General features: G+C 43.7%; 1 non-coding gene across 1 annotated transcript; it reads left to right on the plus strand.

The window, feature by feature from the left end:
• The first annotated feature begins 17,495 nt into the window (after nucleotides 1–17,495).
• On the plus strand, nucleotides 17,496–17,602 carry LOC147947641 (small nucleolar RNA R71). Its single transcript, XR_015595640.1, has one exon. It is a non-coding gene; the product is annotated as a small nucleolar RNA R71 (small nucleolar RNA).
• The last annotated feature ends 3,005 nt before the right edge of the window (nucleotides 17,603–20,607 follow it).

Raw genomic sequence — 20,607 nt, forward strand, 5'->3', positions numbered from 1 at the left:
GGAAGGTTTCACGTTCTGAACTCTCTGTCTCAACTACACATACCTCCCCTGCGTCAGATAGCTGCTCGAACTTCTCTGATTCGTCCGTCTCTCTGTGGGAGTCTAGCATATTCTTGTAACAAATGGTCTCCCCATGCAGGAACCCTTCTTCTCCACCTTTGGTCAAAGCAGTCTTGAGATGATCCTCCTCAGCTAATTCCTCCAACAACTCATCAGTCAACTTATCCATCTCTTCAATGTAGAAGACTTGTCCTCCTATTGTTGGCTTCTTCAAAGTATCCTTGATGTCAAACTTCATAATGAAGTCGTCGCCCAGATTGAGATCAATCTTGCCATTTCTGACATCAATGATGGCTCCAGCAGTCGCCAGGAACGGTCTTCCTAAGATGAGAGGATCTTTCGGTTCTTCATCCATCTCCAGAACCACGAAGTCAGTTTGCACTTCCACGTCTCTGATCCTGACAGGTAAGTCCTCTAAGATACCATGTGGAAGTCTCACTGATCTATCTGCAAGGATGAGGGAGATATCGCATCCCTTAAACCTTGTGAAACCCAACCTCTTGGCCACAGAGAATGGCATCAGATTCACTGAAGCGCCAAAATCACATAAGCACCTCTCAAAAGACATAGGTCCAATGGAGCAGGGTAGAGTGAATGATCCAGGATCTTTGAGCTTCTTGGGTACAACCTTCTTCTGGATGATTGCACTGCACTCAAGACTTAGTACCACCATACCTTATACTTCTTTTGATCTCTCCATCACCAAGTCCTTGAGGAATTTCTGGTAGTGAGGAACGAGTGCGAATGCATCCAGCAATGGCATCCTCAACTCAATCTCTTTGACTTGTTTTTCCAACAAGGCTTTGTAATTCTCAGTAAGCTGCTTCTTGAACCTCACTGGAAATGGTAGAGGAGGCTTGTACGGTGGAGGGATGAACCTCGTAGGTCTGTCATCAGAAGCAACAGGCTCCTTAATAGCTTCAGGTTCAGACTGCTTCACTGGTTCAACCGGATCCTTGATTGCTTCAACTGGGTTCTCCATGTGAGCTTTATCCTGTACAAAATCCTCCCCATCTAATTCCTCACTGTCCTCAGTGACGTCTGGAACTCCTTGCCTGGGACGCAATGTTTTCCCACTTTTCAGCATAATGGCATTGGCAAACTCTTTGGGGTTCTGAACAGCCTTACCTGGGAATTGGCCAGGCTTTGGTGCAGAAGTAGAAGCGGATTGCCCTTCCATGTACCTTATCTTCGAATTCAGAGCTTCTAATTTGACGTTCAGATCATTGTAGGAACATTCCATCCTCTGACTAAGGTCAGCAAACTTCTTAGCAGTATCCATAGAACCGCTAGCTTGACCCTGAAGAAGTTGTTGCATCATTTGCTTCATTTCTTGATATGGGGTTGTAGTAGGCTCAACTTGTTGAGGGCGGAATCCTGGTTGTGGACCTGAAGGAGCTTGGTAACCCTGCTGGAACTGCTGCGTTGGGGCGAATCCCGGATTGTAAGGCACAAAAGGTTTTTGGAAATCTCATTCCTCAGACGTGTTGTTCTGGAATTGGAGAAAAACTTGGCCAAGAAGGCTTTCTTGCAAGCGTCCCAAGTGGTGATTGATCCCTTGGGAAGGTTTTTCTCCCATTGATGAGCTTTGTCTCCCAGGGGGAATGGGAAGAGGCGCAACTTGTAACCATCCTCACTCACGCCGTTGATCTTGGTGAGACTGCAAAGACGGTCGAACTCGTCTAAGTGGTCGAGTGGATCCTCCATAGGCAACCCACGAAACTTGTTTCCTTGGATCATTGAGATCAGACCACTTTTAATTTCGAAGTTGTTGTTCTGCACGGCGGGAGGGACGATTCCAGCACGCTAAGTATGAGTATTCGGTGTATCCCCAGCACCAATGTTTCGCGGTCCCGGATGTGGTGCATTCTGTTGTTCTATAGTGACTGGTGCAGGATGATCAGTGAGTTGACGAGGTTGTCGTGGTCGTTGCAACTGATTCATTTCGTCGATAACAGGAAGAAGATTCTGATGCCCTCTTGATCTGGTGTGCATGCAAGGGTGCAATCAACAGGTACCTGAGATGAAAAACAAACAAGCAGACAACCAAAGCAAGTCAGTACCCAGAATGATAAGTGTAACAAAACTTAATCTTGCAAAACTTGAAATCTTAAATGTAGCAAAACGAATCCCAAATGGTAATGGCGCCAAATTGATACTAAGATTTTTGTGTCTCCTAGTAGGTTCAATTAACCTTATGCAGTTGTAATACTTAAGGTGTCAATCCAGTTGGGAAACTTTACTAACAATTAAAATGCAATCAAGAAATCACAAGTCAAGCCAATTCAAATAGAGTGCTTGTCTAACAGTCCTAGAATGATGACAATACAAAAACGGAAATGAGTCACAGAACTAGAAGCGAGAATGCATGACGAGAAACTAAAATGAATGAAAACGGTGACGAGTCTAAGCATGAACTAAAAATCAAGAAATGAAACAGTCTCAAGAATGTAATAAAAATCAGAAAGAAAGAAGTCCTAAGGATGGGAGTAATTGATGTCGGTGGAGTATCCTAGTCTATAGAGTGTTTAACATACCACAAGCAAACCATCCCTAAACAATGGTCATCACAACTTAGCTAATCCAATCTCTTGACAGAAGCTACTCAAACTCAACCACTTCCAAACCTATCTCTTGCTAGAGAAACATGATCAAGCATGGCATGAAAAACAAGTTCATTCACGTCAACAAACACCCTAGACAACTAATCTCTTAGGCTATGAACGTAAGTCTCTGGCACTAGTTGGTCAGACATTTCATCGAACACCTTTTGGATGCGGAAATGTCTAAAACCTAGTTCCAATTGATCAGAGAGAAACTAGTATTTCTAACTCTAGTCCAGAAGTGAAACATACAAATCAAAGCTTAAACACTCTACATCCTAAGATCATCCACCTAATCTATCCCATCCTCAAGAACTACTACACTACTCAGATCCGAAAATCATTATCAAGGATGCAAACATAGAAAACATTGAAACAAGCATAGTAAGATAGAGAAATATAAGATGAACAACTTTGTAGAAGGAATAAAATGCAAAATCTCAATAAATCTCCACGATATCGGAATACAAGTCTCAGAACGTATTTTTGTGGCTACGTTAAAAACCTTCTGCGAAGAAAAACAATACGAGATAAAAGATGAGATCTCAGCAAAGACTTAATAAAATGTATATATAGTAGTCCAACATGGAAAGCCCTAAAACTTAAAACGACAAGGTAAAGCGTCAGTTTGGTAATCTCCTGAAGCGTATGAAACCAAACGTCTTTCTTCCCGTCATCTGCGATCGAGTCCGTGCGCGTCGAATGGAATGTGTGGCGGGGGAGCATGGCTCGATCAGACAAGCTGTAACACGTGGCGGGGGAGCATGGCTTGATCAGACAAGCTGGAGTGCGTGGCGGGGGGGGGGGGGGGGGGGGGATGGCTCGATCAAACAAGCTGGAGTGCGTGGCGGGGGAGCATGGCTCGAGCGTGGTGTATACGCATTCACTAAAACGATGATAACTCTTGAACCACACCACCGATTGGCTTGAAATAAACGGCGTTCGAAAGATAACTCAATTCCCTACAACTTTGATGAAGACGTCAAAGCTAAATCCCACTCGAGTGGAACAGCTCGAACGGATGGCTCGGTTGACGCTTCCAGGAGATGGCTCGGACGACAATGGCTCGGACGAGAATGGCTTCCAACGTCTCCTAAATATCTGAAATACTCCAAAATGCACAATGTATGCAAGGATGATGCAAGAACTACCTAAACATGCAAAGTGTATAGAAAGGACTAGAAAATGAAGCAAAACAATGTGTTATCCTAGCTAAATGCAAGGTAAATATATGCTAAGGAGAGACAAAATATAGACATATCAACAACCATCTGTCAAGGACTTCCGTGCAACCGTCTCTACGACCCGCACTCCTCCGACTGATATACGAAAAGGTCACCTATAGGCGATAGACTCACGTTCCAGGCATTATTTTCTCTCGACTTTTGGACTTTCTTTTACTCACATGCCTAAACCTTGAGTTTTTATTGGCTCCTCATCAAGCCGAAGCCTGCATGCCATAATATTGGCTCCTCATCAGGCCTAAGCCCGAATGCCATAATATAGGGAAGTCTAACAATCGTCTCTAGGGTTGCCACCCTACAGCGCACCTGATAGTAGGATTTTCACCTAGGGTATTAATTCCCTATGCAGTTGTAGTACAAAGGATTATCAATCAAAATGGTTGTTATGTTAGCAGATAAGATGCAATCATAAACAATCAAGTCAAGCAAAGCAATAAACAAAAGAAAGCAAATAAATAAGAACCACACGACCTAAGCACTCAATGCAAGCATTCGAGTACAGGATCGGGTAGGGTGGTCGAGTAAGCAAGACGAGTAAGAACAGCTCGAAGGTATACTCAAAGCAGGTGATCGTGTACCTGTTCGAGTAAGGGATAAAGTTGTGAATAAAATTGTAAACAATCTAAATATGAAAGCTCTAAAGGATGGGGTACTCGACTCCTAAGCGTTCCTGACCAGAATGGATGTCCTACATGTCTCATGCAAATATTCTCTAGAAAATGAATCTCTAAAATCTTGTTAAAACACTCTCGTGATAGAAACAATCAACCTTAATCACTCCCCTTCCCAACTCTCGTTGGAGAAACATGATCAAGCAGGTAATACAAACCGATTCATTATTGGCAATAAACCCCTTACTCATCTAATCTCTTAGGATAAGTGAGTAAATCTCTAGCATTGATTGATTCAAGCATTTCATCTACTCCTCTCGATGGTAAAACACCCTAGAAGGGAATTTATAAAACACAAATATCCAAGCTAAGACATCCTAACCGATCAAGAACACAAAATCGTCTATCCCATCCCTAGAAACTTTACTTCACTACTCATATCTCATGGAAAGAAGCACAAAAACATAGATAAATGAGAATTGCATTGTATTAAAAATAGAGTAGAGTAGAAGAGTGTAGAATCGAAAAATGAAAAAAGAAATAAAAATGAATCCTAACAAAGTGGAAAAAGTGTTTGAGTAGCTCAAGATCTCTCTTAGAAGCTCTCGCTCTCTGGTTTGAGTGTCTGCGGCGTGCTAGGGCGAGAGGAAGAAGAGGGGGGATTTATATATGGAAACCCATTAACCCTAGCTTCCTAGTCCTGCCCGAGGGTCTGCTCGATGAGGTGCTAGAGGATGAGCTCAGGTTTTCCTTCGGATAGGTATTCGGATTGTTCTTCCTGCTCTTGGATCCTCTTCGATCGGGTTGGTGTTCGAATTGTTCTTCCTGCTCAATAGCTCATTCGGGTACATGCACGGATTTGACCTTGTTTCTCCCCATTTTAGGCTCTAAAGCACCTGCTTTCATCCAAAATATGCAAATGCAAGAATGCAACACCCTAAATGGCCAAAATGCGTATTCCTACAGTTAATGACCTAAAAATGCTAAGGTTAGGGTAAAAATTACGCAAAATATGGAGAAAAAGGGATGTTTACAACATGTAAATTAGAGAGTTATCATCGCCCCCGGATCGTCATCCGAAGTCGATATACCAACTATACTCTCAAGCCAAAAAGTCTTATAATATAGTAGTACTAGGAGAATCGAAGTCTCCCAAGAGCCGTGAGCAAACAATTCTGAACACGTCTGAGTCCTATCCCTAACCAGGTTTCCTTCCTGTGGCTCGCGTAGAACAACACAATGCCCTACCAACCACATTTCCCCTCACTAGAATACCTCATGACCACACAAGAATAATCTCAATGCCACGAGGGCCAAGATATGTCATAAACAAGACCGCCACCAAGGCCAAACAAATGTCTTAAACAGGACCACCACAAAGGCCAAACAAATGTCCTCAACAAGACCACCACCAAGGCCAAACAAATGTCCTAAACAAGATCGTCAAAAAGGCCAAACAAATGTCCTAAACAGGACCGCCACTAAGGCCACTCGTCCCAAAAGACCGTCACATAGACCACTCATCCCGAAGGACCGCCTAAAAAGGCAACTCTAGCTAAATAGCCTGCCATAAAAGCCACACAATGGCTAAACATCCCGCCACAAAGGTCACACTCTGGCTAAACAGCCCGCCACAAAGGCCATACAAGCCCCTCCAAGGCTCACAACCACTAAAAATGGACAATTTCTAACTCACATAAAACTTTCCATTTTTAGACTTTCCAGTTATGGAAACTTTCCACTTTTAGAAACTTCTATTTCATGAAACTTTCCCTCAAACTACCGCCTCACGGAAATTTCGTTCCCCGAGCACCACCTAATCTTGTTACTTAGTCGCAGTCAATGACCTGTTCGGACCCCACAACATGGCCTTCTTGAGATACACTCTATCTCCAACCTGAAACTCAAGATCTCTCCTCCTCTTGTCGGCATAACTCCTCTGCTGATCCTGAGATTCCTTCATGTTCAGCTTGAGAACTCGAATCTTCTCTGAGGTCTCCTGAACAAAATCTTCCCCATACATGCTCCTCTCCCCCACCTGAGTCCAGCATAAAGATGTACGACACGACCTCCCATACAAAACCTCATAAGGAGCCATTCCAATACTCGTCTGGTAACTGTTGTTGTAAGCAAACTCTACCAAGCTCAAGTGATCTGCCCAATGGCCACCCCAATCCAGCACACACATCCTCAGCAAATCCTCCAACGTGTGGATAGTCCTCTTTGACTGTCCATCTGTCTGGGAATGATAAGCTGTACTCATATGCACCTTAGTGCCCATCTCTACCTGAAATGCCTTCCAGAACACCGAAGTGAACTTGGAATTCCTATCAGACACAATACTCGCTGGCAGTCCATACAATCTGACTATCTCCTTGACATACTTCTTAGCCAATACCGCTTCTCCATCAGTCTTCTTAATGGCCAGAAAATGTGCTAACTTAGTCAACCGGTCCAAACTGACCCAAATAGCATCAAACGTCCTGGACACTAGTAAACCTACCACGAAGTCCATCATAATCATATCCCACTTCCACTCTGGAATGGGAAGACTCTTCAGCAATCCACCTGGTACCTGATGCTCATCCTTCACTAGCTGACACACATCACAACTTGCGACCCATCTAGCCACATCCTTCTTCATCCCGACCCAATGATAGTACCTTTAGAGATTACGGTACATCTTACACGCTCCTGGATGAATAGAGAACATGCTCGCATGAGCCGCTCTCAGGATCTCCTGCCTCACTCCTCATCCTTAGGCACACAAATCCTCCCGTGTACCAAAATAATACCATTAGCAGAGACCTGATACTCAGACTCAACAACCTTTGAGGCATTCACCAGCCCCAAATCATTCTCCTGAGCCAACCGCACCCTGCTCAGAAGATCTGCTCTATCAGCAGTCTCCAAACCCAACGACACCTGAAACACAGCACACAAACTCAACGCACTGATCTCTCCTACCAGAGAATCCATGTCCTGCTCCTGAGCCAAAGCTGCCAATTGCCGACTCAGAGCATTTGCAACCAAGGTAGCCTTACCAGGGTGATAAGCTATCTCCAGATCAAAATCCGCCACCAGCTCCATCCACCGCCTCTGCCTCAAGTTCATCTCGAGCTTAGTGAATATATACTTCAGGCTCTTATGAGCTGTAAACACTTGTACGTTTGCACCATAAAGAAAAGGTCTCCAAATCTTCAGGGCAAAAAAGACAGCACCAATCTCCAAGTCATGAGTAGGATAATTTTCTTCATGCTTCCGTAACTGCCGCGAAGCATAGGCAATAACCTTCCCATGCTACATTAACACATACCCCAAGCCAACTCTGGATGCATTTGTATAGAACACATCAGGTTCTCCCTGCTCAGCAAAGCCAATACTGGAGTAGTAGTTAAAATGTCCTTCAGGCTTGCAAAGCCCTCCTCGCACTCATGTGACCACACAAAAAGAACATTCTTCCCTGTCAACTTAGTCATAGGACGTGCTCTGCTAGCAAAGCCCTGCACAAACCTCTTGTAATAACCTGCCAACCCAAAGAAACTCTTGATCTCTGTGGCATTTTGCGGTCTAGGCCAATCCCTGAATCATCTCCGGATCTACATAAACCCCATCTGCAGAAACTAAGTGACCCATAAAACCCATCTCACGCTGCCAGAAACTGCACTTGCTCAACTTACCAAACAACTTCTGGTCTTGCAGCTTTTCTAGAACTGCCTTTAAATGCATTGCATGCTCCTCAGGACTCTTAGAATAAACCAGGATGTCGTCGATGAAGATGATGACAAATACGTCCGGAAACTCTTGAAACACGCTGTTCATCAACCTCATAAACGCTGCTGGCGCATTTTTAAACTAAAACGGCATCACCACGAACTCATAAATCCATACCTCGTCATTCTACTTGACGAACAACACCGACGCTCCCCATAGTGAAGTGATAAGACGTAAGAATCCCCTATTTTCTTCCTCAGCTATACTAGACTAATAATCAAGTATGCTGACATAAACTCACCACCACTCGGATATCAACACCTCTTGTCCATCCAAGAACCTCTAGTAACTTGTCTCTTAGGGAAACTTCCACAAAATAGCTTATTACAATATTAGCTTTCCGCTTAGCAATTCTCCACAGCAAATCATCAATACGAGCATAATAAAACAAACAAGTATCATGCATTTGCATATTCTGATTCACCGCATTAAATGCTTTGCAAGCCGCCAACTCAAACCACTTTCCTTGTTTCCCCTCAGCAAGCTTACCAAAACCTTGAATCTAACAACCCTGTCCATCTCCAATGAACTTTATCCAACATCGTCGCAACGATTAGATAATCCTGCCATAAAGGCTTCTCGTGAACTTATGTATCCGGAAAACATGCCTTTCCCGGCTCAAACCTGCTGTAACTCCCCTTCCCGGGACTCCAGCACCACCGGCCTCACAATACTGGCGCAACAGCCACACATTCATAATCGCTCAAGTCATAAAACCCTGACCCATTGGTCAACACATCCAAAACCCAAGATTAAACAACCGTCAATCTCTCGAGGTTTACATTCCATCATTATGATTATACTCACGTCCTAGGCATTGCTTGCTCTAGGTCGCAACCTTCTAGCCATACCGCACTTACTCTCAGACCAGCGTCTTCGAGTTATACCGTCTCACTCTTGGACCACAATCCTCAAGATATCGGTATCAGGGGAACTACTCATCCCCTCAGGGGAACATCATCCCCTCTGCCACTCTCGGAGCCCCCAGCCCCTCGAGCTATCGGTATTCAGGAGAATCACCATCCCCTCAGGAGCAATAATCCTTAACGACTATAAACATCTCCCGACCAAATGTACCTCCTGTGGTCCGAGTATAAGATTGTAATGTTACACCTGCCCACTCAACTTCCACAACACGACAACAGATCCGCCAAGCGATCATATCGACCCTAGGCTCCACCTGTTGCAACCCCACACTTGGGTTCCCAGCATCCCCGACACGCTTACCGGCTAACCCCCTCTGGTCCCTCCTGATACGCTTGCAATCCTACGGCGTACCTCCTCGTGGAACTCTGGACCACACACTCATTGGCCTCGGAAACCCGCCTGACCTTGACCATGACAACGCCCACGTCCACGAACAACAACCCAACCACCTTTAACCACTGCTCTTTCAAGAACAGAGGCTAACAAGCATAGAAATAAACCAAAACCACACAAAGAAACATAATACAACTCACCGTGGAATCTTATTGAAGGCTCGAAGAAGATTTTCTAGGACTCTATGCCACACACAATTGACTAACTCACATAATCAATCAAGACATGCAATCCCCAAACATCTACAACACAAAGCCTAGTGAACCCAAACCTAGAACCGTAAGGGCTCTGATACCAAAGTGCAACGACCCAACCCGTTTTTTTAATAATAAATAAATACTCTACAGCTAGTGGTCCCATACCCACTAGCCACCTAACCAAAAACACACGACAGCAGATAACATAACTAGAACCAATATCCAATAATAAAATAACCAATAACCAAAACATAACAATTCCAATATCAAACAACAAAAAACAAAGAACCAGCAACATAGCATGTTCTAAAGACCCAACTCTAGCAACCTAACAATGCCAGAAAACATCCAATCGAGTCCCTAGAACATCCTCCTCTTCATTGTCTTGATTCCACGATCACACTTTGCCTTTACCTGCACCACAAACACAAATTGAGATGCGTGAGTATTTGAAAAACACTCAGTGAGGCAATCCTCCCATCTACTGGGCTATACACACAAGCAATAAGATTTCTCATGCCACAAACAACAACAACAAAACAAACCAGGAACATGCACAAGAGACCCGACACAATCCGGTTATTGTCAGAAGGGTGTCGACCGATACTGGAAGGTGTCGACTAACATTGGACATCTGGTGTCGACCGACACCTGCTCGACACTCCAAAAACCCTAACGGTGTCTACCGACACCTCCACATGGTGTCGACTGACGCTCGCTAAGTCCTCGAGTCGTCCTCGCGTTGGTGTCGACCGACACCACTGCCGAGCAGTGATTTTCTTCAGACATAACCTCCGAATCTTGCCTCCAAATTTCTCCTTTTCGTCCCACACGATCCCATGAAAGAATCCAAGCCACAAAAGCTACGAAAAACTCACAAACAACCAAACAACACACAATATCACAGAAACAAAGATCTTAGCTTAGATAAGCCATGGTCATGTACTCACCTTAGCCAAACAACAAGATCTAATCCCAAACGACGAAGCTACCACCACAACAACCTTCCCACCATATCACTAGCCTTTGATCCACACTCTACAGGAAGAAACTCTCTCACAGATCAAAGGAATTTCCCAAAAACCTCAAGAACAGGCTATGGAACAGTCTTTTCTTCTTTTCTCTCCAAAACTCACAGAAATGGCTAAAGGGACGAAGGAAGTCGAGTTTTCCCTTATAAACTCGAGTGTAGGGCTTTCCCTAAACCAACCAAGCAAACCGGACGATTAAAATCGAACCGATCAAACCGTCTGCAACCGGTGTCGACCGACACCATACTGGTGTTGATCGACACCCCCACCAAAGTACCAAAAATGGTTTTCGGGTGTTACAATTCTCCCCCACCAAAGTACCAAAAATGGTTTTCGGGTATAACATAGATTCGTCCTCGAATCTCGAACAACCATCAGTCAAGGACTTTGGTGCAACCGTCTCTACAGCCCGCACTCCTCCGACCGATATACGAAAAGGTCACCTATAGGCGATAGACTCATGTTCCAGGCATTATTTTCTCTCGACTTTTGGACTTTCTTTTACTCACAGGCCTAAAACTTGAGTTTTTATTGGCTCCTCATAGAGCCGAAGCCTGCATGCCATAATATTGGCTCTTCATCAGGCCTAAGCCCACATGCCATAATATAGGGAAGTCTAACAATGGTCTCACTGGTTGTTACCCTACATCGCGCCTAATAGTAGGATTTTCACCCAGAGTATTAATTCCCTATGCAGTTGTAGTACAAAGGGTTATCAATCCAAATGGTTTATATGCTAGCAGATATGATGCAATTAGAAACAAGCAAGTCAAGCCAAGCAATAAATGGGTTTGAGCTAACAATCCTAAAATAAACAAAACAAAGCAAATAAATAAGATCTACACGACCTAAGTACTCGATGGAAGCATTCGAGTACAAGATCAGGTAGGGTGGTCGAGTGAGCAGGTGATCGTGTACCTGTTCGGGTAAGGGGTCGAGTTGTGAATAAAAATGTAAACAATCTAAATACAAAAGCTCCTAAGGATGGGGTACTCGACTCCTAAGCGTTCCTGACCAGAATGGATGTCCTAAATGGCTCAAGCAAATATTACCTAGACAATGAATCTCTAAAATCTTGTTAAAACACTCTCGTGATAAAAACAATCAACCTTAATCACTCCCCTTCCCAATTCTAGTTGTAGAAACATGATCAAGCAGGTAATACAAATCGATTCATTATTGTCAATAAACCCCTAACTCCTCTAATCTCTTAGGCTAAGTGAGTAAATCTCTAGCATTGATTGATTCAAGCATTTCATCAACACCTCTCGATGGTAAAACACCCTAGATCTAATCTTAACCTCTCGGTCTATTGGTAGAATTAAGAACACCAATATAGATGGGAATTTATAAAACACAAATATCCAAGCTAAGACATCCTAACCGATCAAGAACACAAAATCATCTATCCCATCCCTAGAAACTTTACTTTACTACTCAGATCTCATTGAAAGAAGCACAAAAACATAGATAAATGAGAATTGCATTGTATTAAAAATAAAGTAGAGTAGAAGAGTGTAGAATAGAAAAATGCAAAAAGAAATAAAAATGAATCCTAACAAAGTGGAAAAAGTGTTTGAGTCGCTCAAGATCTCTCTCAGAAGCTCTCGCTCTCTGGTTTGAGTGTCTACGGCGTGCTAGGGCAAGAGGAAGAAGAGGGGGGATTTATATATGGAAAGCCATTAACCCTAGCTTCGCAGTCCTGCCCGAGGGTCTCCTCGATGAGGTGCCCGAGGATGAGCTCGGGTTGTCCTTTGGATAGGTCTTCGGATTGTTCTTCCTGCTCTTGGATCCTCTTCGATCAGGTTGGTGTTCAGACTGTTCTTCCTGCTCAATAGCTCCTTCGGGTACATGCTCAGATTTGACCTTGTATCTCCCCATTTTAGGTTATAAAGCACTTCTTTTCATCTAAAATATGCAAATGCAAGAATGCAACACCCTAAATGCGTATTCCTACAGTTGATGACCTAAAAATGCTAAGGTTAGGGTAAAAACAATGCAAAATAAGGACAAAAAGGGATGATTAAAACATGTAAATTAGAGAGTTATCACCGCCCCCGGATCGTCATCCGAAGTCGATATACCAACTATACTATCAAGCCACAAAGTCTTAGAATATAGCAGTACAAGGAGAATCGAAGTCTCCCAAGAGCCATGAGTAAACAATTCTGAACACGTCTGAGTCCTATCTCTAACCAGGTTTCCTTCCTGTGGCTTGCGTAGAACAACAAAATACCCTACCAACCACATATCCCCTCACTCGAATATCTCATGACCACGCAAGGATCATCTCAATGCCACGAGGGCCAACATATGTCCTAAACAAGACCGCCACAAAGGCCAAACAAATGTCCTAAAGAAGACTGCCACAAAGGTCAAACAAATGTCCTCAACAGAACCGCCACCAAGGCCAAACAAATGTCCTAAACAGGATCGCCAAAAAAGCAAAACAAATGTCCTAAACAGGACCGTCACCACGGCCACTCGTCCCAAAGGACCGTCACAAAGACCACTCGTCCCGAAGGACAGCGTAAACAGACAACTCTGGCTAAATAGCCCGCCACAAACGGACTCCAAGCTGGCCCTGCAGGGCAACTCTGGTTAAATAACCCTGGTCCCCACCCTTTAACAACCTTCTCACAGGACAAGCTGTCACCAATTGTTCTGCAAACAATAACCTACCAATTGATCACCAATTGTGACAGCTTGTCCTGTGGGAAGGTTGTTAAAGGGTGGGGACCAGGGTCCGAGGAATGTCTGGCGCACCAATAACCTACTGGTGGATTTGGATGAATAGTTCTTGTTCACAGTGAGGGGTTAGGATCGATGCCCTGCAGGGCCAGCTTGGAGTCCGTTTGGGCGGATAGCGGGGGGCTAGCGGGGTCCACCGACGTTCCGTTGGGGCAGCTAGCAGGGGGGGCTAGTGGGGTCCATGGTACGGGTTGTCACAGCTCCTCCCCATCAATTTGGGTGCGTAAGCTTAAGTGGGAGCTGAGGCACAGCTTGCTTTGTCTTGCAGCTCCTTGATCTGTCTTCCCATTACCTTCACTGAGCCAATGAGGTCCTTTACCTTCTTTGCTAGGAACTTGTTCATCCTTTTCAGCCAACCGATCCTCTTGTGAGCTTCCCTCACCCCCAACAGGTTGCTTTTGAGAGCACACATACTCCTCAAAATCATACTCATCCGAGTTGTCTCCCTATCCGGACCTTGGTACTCATGACGTTGGGTATGATCATTTGAGCTGCCCCTGCTGCTGGATGGACAAACTTGAACAAGAACATATCATTTGGCCTCTCATAAGCCAAGAATCTCGCCAGCGTGAGGTAGTCGATGTCTAGCCACCTCGGCTCATGTATCACTCCCTTCAAGGGCACATCGCAAACTACCAAGATTGGTGTGACCAATCCTCCAATGGAGATCTCTCCAGCTCCATCCCTCCTCTCAGTTTTCATTGCCCAAGACTTCAGGTAGAAGAACTGATCGAGCAGCACAAAGACCATACTAGTGTCCACGTCATCTCCAACTAGCGGTGTACCATCCCTAGCATTGTCTAAGACTCCACACAAGGCAATATCTAGCAGCTGGAGCTCATGATCATTCACATTCCTAGTCTCCTTTCTAGCAAAAAGAGTGCAGACGAGGGACTTGTAAGGAAGCTTGTCGCCTATTGTCAGCCTTGAAACCGTATAGCTTTTCCATCTCCTTGAATGTAAGCCGGTACTCCTTGTTGCGCACGGAGAAGTTGATGAACCCGATCCCCCTGTCAGGTAATAGGGTCGGGTGGTCTTCATAATATTGCAACCGCAGTGTGGAGAATGAACCGTCTCCTCCTCATAAACTTCAAGGTTGGTTCGCATCATCTTGCCCGGGTGGCATATGTCGAACAGGAACTCGGAGTCTCTAGCGATGCCCAATTGCTTCATCGTTTCTCGGTGGGGATAGCCGGTACCAACGAAGCTCATCTTGCGGAGGACCTTGAAGAGCTTCGCCGGAGTCTCCACCTCTTTTTGCTTCAGCCTGCGCGAAGCTCGGCGTGTGCGTTCCCTCTGCTCCTCCTCTCGGTCACGGCTCTCTCAGCCACCTTCTTAGCCCTTTCTGAGGCTGGTCTCTTCCCTCTTGCAACCGCGGCTCTGCATCTCAACCTAGAGGCTGGTCTCTTCCCTCTTGCAACCGCGGCTCTGCATCTCAACCTAGAGGGTATCTGCCCGATCAGCTGCTCGAATATCTGCTCGGGTGGTGGATCGGGTTGAGCATCGGGTTGAGCATCGGGTTGGGGATTGGAAACGTCCACTCAATGGTTGGGAATGCGAAATGTCTCCTCCTCCCTAGGAGTCACGAGCTTCGGCGGTCTCACCTCCGGTTCTAGCAGCGGTGGAGGTTGATCTGCTCCCCTTCTTTTGGTAAGTCTTCATCTTTGGTGCCATTGGTGAAATCCTTAAAGATAGAGAAAAGCTAAACTCGAGATCAATAGGGTTAGTTCCCGAAAATTTTAGAACTTTCGAGTTTGAGAGAGAGAAGAAGTAAAAAGGAAGAAGTTCCCCAAAAAAAATTTTCATCTTTTCCTTTTTTTGTTTCATCATAAATATGTAAAAATCGAAAATAATGCAAAGTAAACAAATAAATAAATTAAAAGAAAAACAAGAAAATAAAAAGATACCTTTGGGACTTCCTCCCAAGTGAGCTTGTTTTAAGTCACTAAGCTTGACTCTTCATGCTCTTTAAGCATGGGCATTGGCAGGGAGAGGTTCTGGAATCCTCTCCTCTGTAGGAGGTTCATTCAATGGATTTTCCAAGTTTTGTCCAGGTTCCACAGCAAATGTAGTGTTGACCTCTTCAAGATGCTTGGCTTTTCTCTGCTTCGTCTTAGTGGAAAAGGCTTGACCATCAATGATTGGCCTTTTAATTCTTTTCTTGACCTCAAACTCCATCTTGAAATGCTCTATATGCTCAATTTTGATCTTGCCTTGTTTAACGTCAATCACTGCTCCTATTGTTGCTAAGAATGGTCTTCCTAGGATCAGTGGATCATCTGGTTCTTTATCCATATCAAGGATCATGAAATCAGTAGGGACTTCTACCCTTCCAATCCTGAGAAGTAAATTTTCCAGGATCCCAATCGGATGTCTCATTGTTCTATCAGCCAGAACCAAATACAGACTACTCGGTTTAAAACTGTTGAACCCCATCTTGTTAGCAACTGATAGTGGCATGATGCTGACTGAAGCTCCCAGATCGCATAAGCAAATTTTGAAAATCTGAAGTCTTATCGAGCATGGCAAATTAAAAGAGCTAGGATCCTCATATTTCTCCTCGATTCGCAGTTCAAGATCAAAACACACCCCGCTCCTCAGAATTTCATTACCAATCTCCCTAACAGCTTCATTAACCTCAATCTCCAGCTGAGTTGTCTCCTTGATGATCTCCTCTCGTAGTTTGTGTGGTGGCAAGAGCTTAGGAGGTGGAGCCTTTCGCTTGGCCATACGTTCTGCAAGCGCTTCTAGTTTCCCTTCTGCTGCTTCAAGCAGTTGAGGTTGGTCTGCCATCTGAACGTCTACACGATGTATCATCCGATTATCACCATCAGGTGTGACATTGGGTTCAGCCTCGGATAGTTCTTCAGATTGTGATTCTCGAACCGGTGCTCGATCATCAACTCAATCACTCTCATCGGGTAAAGGCTCGGGTTCATACTCAAATATGTAGTATTTGGCCTCATTTATCTCATAGTGATCGATAGCCACCCCATCTTGAACATTACTGTCCTCAGTGAGGTAGTCCTCGTAATCATCATCAAGGAAAATGGCTTGAGTAGTGGCATAATCCTTTGGGTTCTGAACAGCTTTACCTGGAAGTTGGTTGATCTTTGGAGGTGTTTGGTTGTTGTGGTGGCCGTCGAGGTATCTCAGCTTAGTGTTGAGAGAGTCATACTTAGCAGTCAAGTCGTTGTATCCAGAATCGATCTTGTTGCTCATCTCTCCAAAACGTTTGGCATTGTCCATTGCAGCTGATGCTTGACTCTATATCATTTGTTGAATCAGTCTGCGTCGATCAGCTTCTTGGGATTGGCTTTGCGGGCCTTGCTGTGGTTGGAATCCAGGTGGTGCAATTTGTTGGTAGTTGCCAGAGTACTTCTGCTTAGGAGCGTATCCTTGATTGTATTGAACAAAAGGCTTTTGCTGGCCTTGGTTCCTTTGAAATCCGGTTGGGTAGACTTGGTCTTGAGGATTACCAACGTTGGGGGTACGGTAGGACAGGTTTGGGTTTCGTTTGTAGTTGTTGTACCCCTTGTTGTAGCCTCCTTCGTTGGTGATGTAGCTCACATCCTCAAGCTGAGCATTCTCCCCATCTTGTAGCAGAAACTGCTCTTCCTCGGAGATGGCATGGACATGCTGCTTCTGGCTTAGGAGCTTATCCAACTTGTCATTTAGGGCTTTCATGTCCCTCTTGTACTTGGCATCGTCTTCTCTAGTGGATCGCACAGTCCAATCGTACTCCTCATTGTAATGCCCATCAGTTTGAGCCAAGTTCTCCACTAGATCCCAACCTTCGTTGACATCTTTGTTGAGGAAGTTTCCATTGCTTGCGGTGTCCAGCAACATCCGTACTTTTGGCACCACTCCTCGGTATAGTGTACATAGCAATGAAGCATTGCTGAAACCATGATGAGGGCATCTGGTAGTGTATCCCTTGAAACGTTCCCAAGCTTCGTTGAACGTCTCATTGCTCTTCTGAACAAAGCCGGAGATATCATTTCGCAGCCTTGAAGTTTTAGAGTTGGAGAAGAATTTGGCTAGAAACGCCTTCTTGCATGCTTCCGAGGTGGTGATGGACTCCTTGGGGAGTGATTTCTCCCAGATGTGTGCCTTGTCTCCCAAAGAAAATTAGGAAAAGCCTGAGCTTGAATCCAACTTCACTAACTCCATATATCTTGGTTAGGATACAGAGTCTATCAAACTCATCTAGATGATCCAACGGGTCCTCCATTGGCAATCCATGAAACTTGTTGCTTTGTATCATCTAAATGAGACTACTCTTGATCTCAAAATTGTTGTTCTGGACAGCAGGTGGCATAATGCCATTTCTTTTAGTGTGAGTAGATGGAGCATCTCCTGCTCCGATGCTGGTCCTCGCTGGACGAGCTGGTGGACCGTTCATCATTTCTTCCTCTATTGTTGTTGGTTGTGGTTGTTGGACTTGTTGTTGACGTAGTAGCCTAGGTCTGTCGATGTTTTCAATAAAAGGACTCAAGTGTTGGCTACCTTTGGATCGTTTTTGCATGCACAAACAGTTGACCGAGTGAGTACACGAGGGTCAACTCGATCCAGGTGATCGAGTGACGGGTCGGGTGGGTACTCGAGTTGTACCTGAAATGCAAGAAACACAAATACGAAAGTAAAGTGGACAATAGAACTTGATCTAGCAAGTGCTGAAATTCTAAACGTAGCAAATTAAAATCAACCAAATGGCAACGGCGCCAAATTGATAACAGGATTTTCACCCAGGGTATCAATTCCCTATGCAGTTGTAGTACAAAGGGTTATCAGTCCAAATGGTTGTTATGCTAGCAGATAAGATATGATCAGAACTATGTAAGTCAAGCCAAGCAATAGTTGGGTTTGATCTAACAATCCTAAAATAAACAAAGAAAACGAATATAAACAAGAACCACACGACCTAAGCACTCGATGCAAGCATTCGAGTACAGGATCGGGTGGGGTGATCACGTAAACATGATAAACAAGAACAACTCGAAGGGCTAGTCGAAGCAGGTGATCGTGTGCCTGTTCGGGTAAGTGATCGAGTTATGAATAAAAGTGCAAACAATCTAAATACGAAAGCTCCTAAGGATGGGGTACTCAAGTCCTAAGTGTTCCTAACCAATATGGATATCCTTCATGCCTCAAGCAAATATTCCCTAGACAATGAATCTCTAAAATCTTGTTAAAACACTCTCGTGATAGAAACAATCAACCTTAATCACTCCCCTACCCAACTTTCATTGGAGAAACATGACCAAGCAGGCAAGTACATGGTCGAGTTGACCAAGCCGCCTCTCTTTTTTGTCTTGTAGCCATTTTAGGGCTTCCCTACTTTTCTATATATACCCTTTGTACTCTATGACCGCTGAAAAGCCACTTTTACAGAGGAAAAATATCAGAAAACTTAGTTTTTATCCTTTTTAGGATTTTAGCTTTTAAGTTTACATCATCAGCCACTTTTAAGCTTTTTCTTTAGATTTTCATACTAAGTTTATTTCTCTGAGCAAAGTTATAGATCTTCATCTTATCTTTCTAATAATGCAAGTTTCATTGATTTCTGGGTTTATGATTTTGTTCATCATGTGTTGTTCATCTGAGTAGTGTGTTAGGATCTTAGGGATGGATTAGGCTGGATGAGAGTTATTGTAGTTTACACTGATCAAGCTTGATTGTTTAAATACCTCTTCTAGATTAGGCATGCTCTATGCTGTTCTTATATCGGAGAGGGTAAGAACAAATCCTAGGTTGCTTAGCATCATACCAATGTTTAAGTTTCTGGATAATACTAATGCTAGAGATTACTGTACCTATCCCAAGAGATTGGTTGCATAGGAAGGTTTTTGACTTGTGATGATCTGGATCTTTATGCCTGCTTTTATATGCAATAGCTAGTGATAACTAGATCTAGTAGTATTTAAGCTTGATTGTTATTGTCATGAGAATAGATTAACAAGTATAGAGGATCATTGTATAGAGATAGCTCACTGTTGATTGAGGTTTGTTGATCAGTTTAGATTAGTATAGCTCAAGTCCAGCCCTTGAATCCATCCCTGGGACCTTCTGTCTGTATTGATTTCTCTATGTGATAACTGTTATCCGCTTTCTGTTGGATTTACTTTCAACCTGCTCTGTTTGATTGTTAAGTTTGGTTGCTGTTCTTCGTACCTTCCCACTCGACCTTGTACTCGATCGAGCATACGATCGAGTGCCTGCTCGAGTCCATTTCCAAGTTCTTACTTTATATCCTGCATCTTTCTAGTTTCATTCCTGTTTCATTGCATATCTTAGTTTCATTTATTATCTTGCATTTAGTCTGTTATCTTAGTAGTTTACATTCTGCATTTACATTTCTGCCATCAACTGTTACATCAAAACCATTTTCATATTTGGCTTAACTTAGATAAGTATTCACATCTTGACTGCTTGTATCATACTCATTATGGATTGACATCTCTTATACTGCAATTGCATAAGACTAATTGAAACCTCTTGCATTCCACCTGATCATATATCTTTGGGTCTTACCTTGTGTCTGTTGTCTGATTGCATCATTCATACATTCATAAGTATTTCAAAACCCACAAAAAGATTTGTTTCAATCCTATCGAGAAAGAATTCAAGGTTTTCTGCATAACATCCTCCAAAGAGCATCAAGTTCTAACACTAGGACTGGAGGAGAACTCTCCTGGAGAAAGTTTGAATGTTTGAATGTTTGTTTCCGCATTATCCTGGGAAAATGAGCAATGCGATATGCACCATTGGTGTTTTATATTACAAAAACTCTAATTCTATGATAGTATGTTTTGATGTTAGGTCTGAGAAATTTTAGTTTTATAGAAATAAAAACATATGTCAACCTTTTGTGTCTAATAAACAATAAGGGAAAATTAGGTGTCCTAGTGCTTTTTCCTACATTGATCTTGCTCAGCTATGGCTTCTAGATGACACCAAAAAAGTGAAATGGTCGAAGAAAAACTTTGTTTTGCCAAATACAACCTTTGAGGCTA

Source organism: Camelina sativa, chromosome 3 (genome assembly GCF_030686135.1).
Source record: "Camelina sativa cultivar CO46 ecotype springtype chromosome 3, ASM3068613v1".
NCBI lineage: Eukaryota > Viridiplantae > Streptophyta > Magnoliopsida > Brassicales > Brassicaceae > Camelina > Camelina sativa.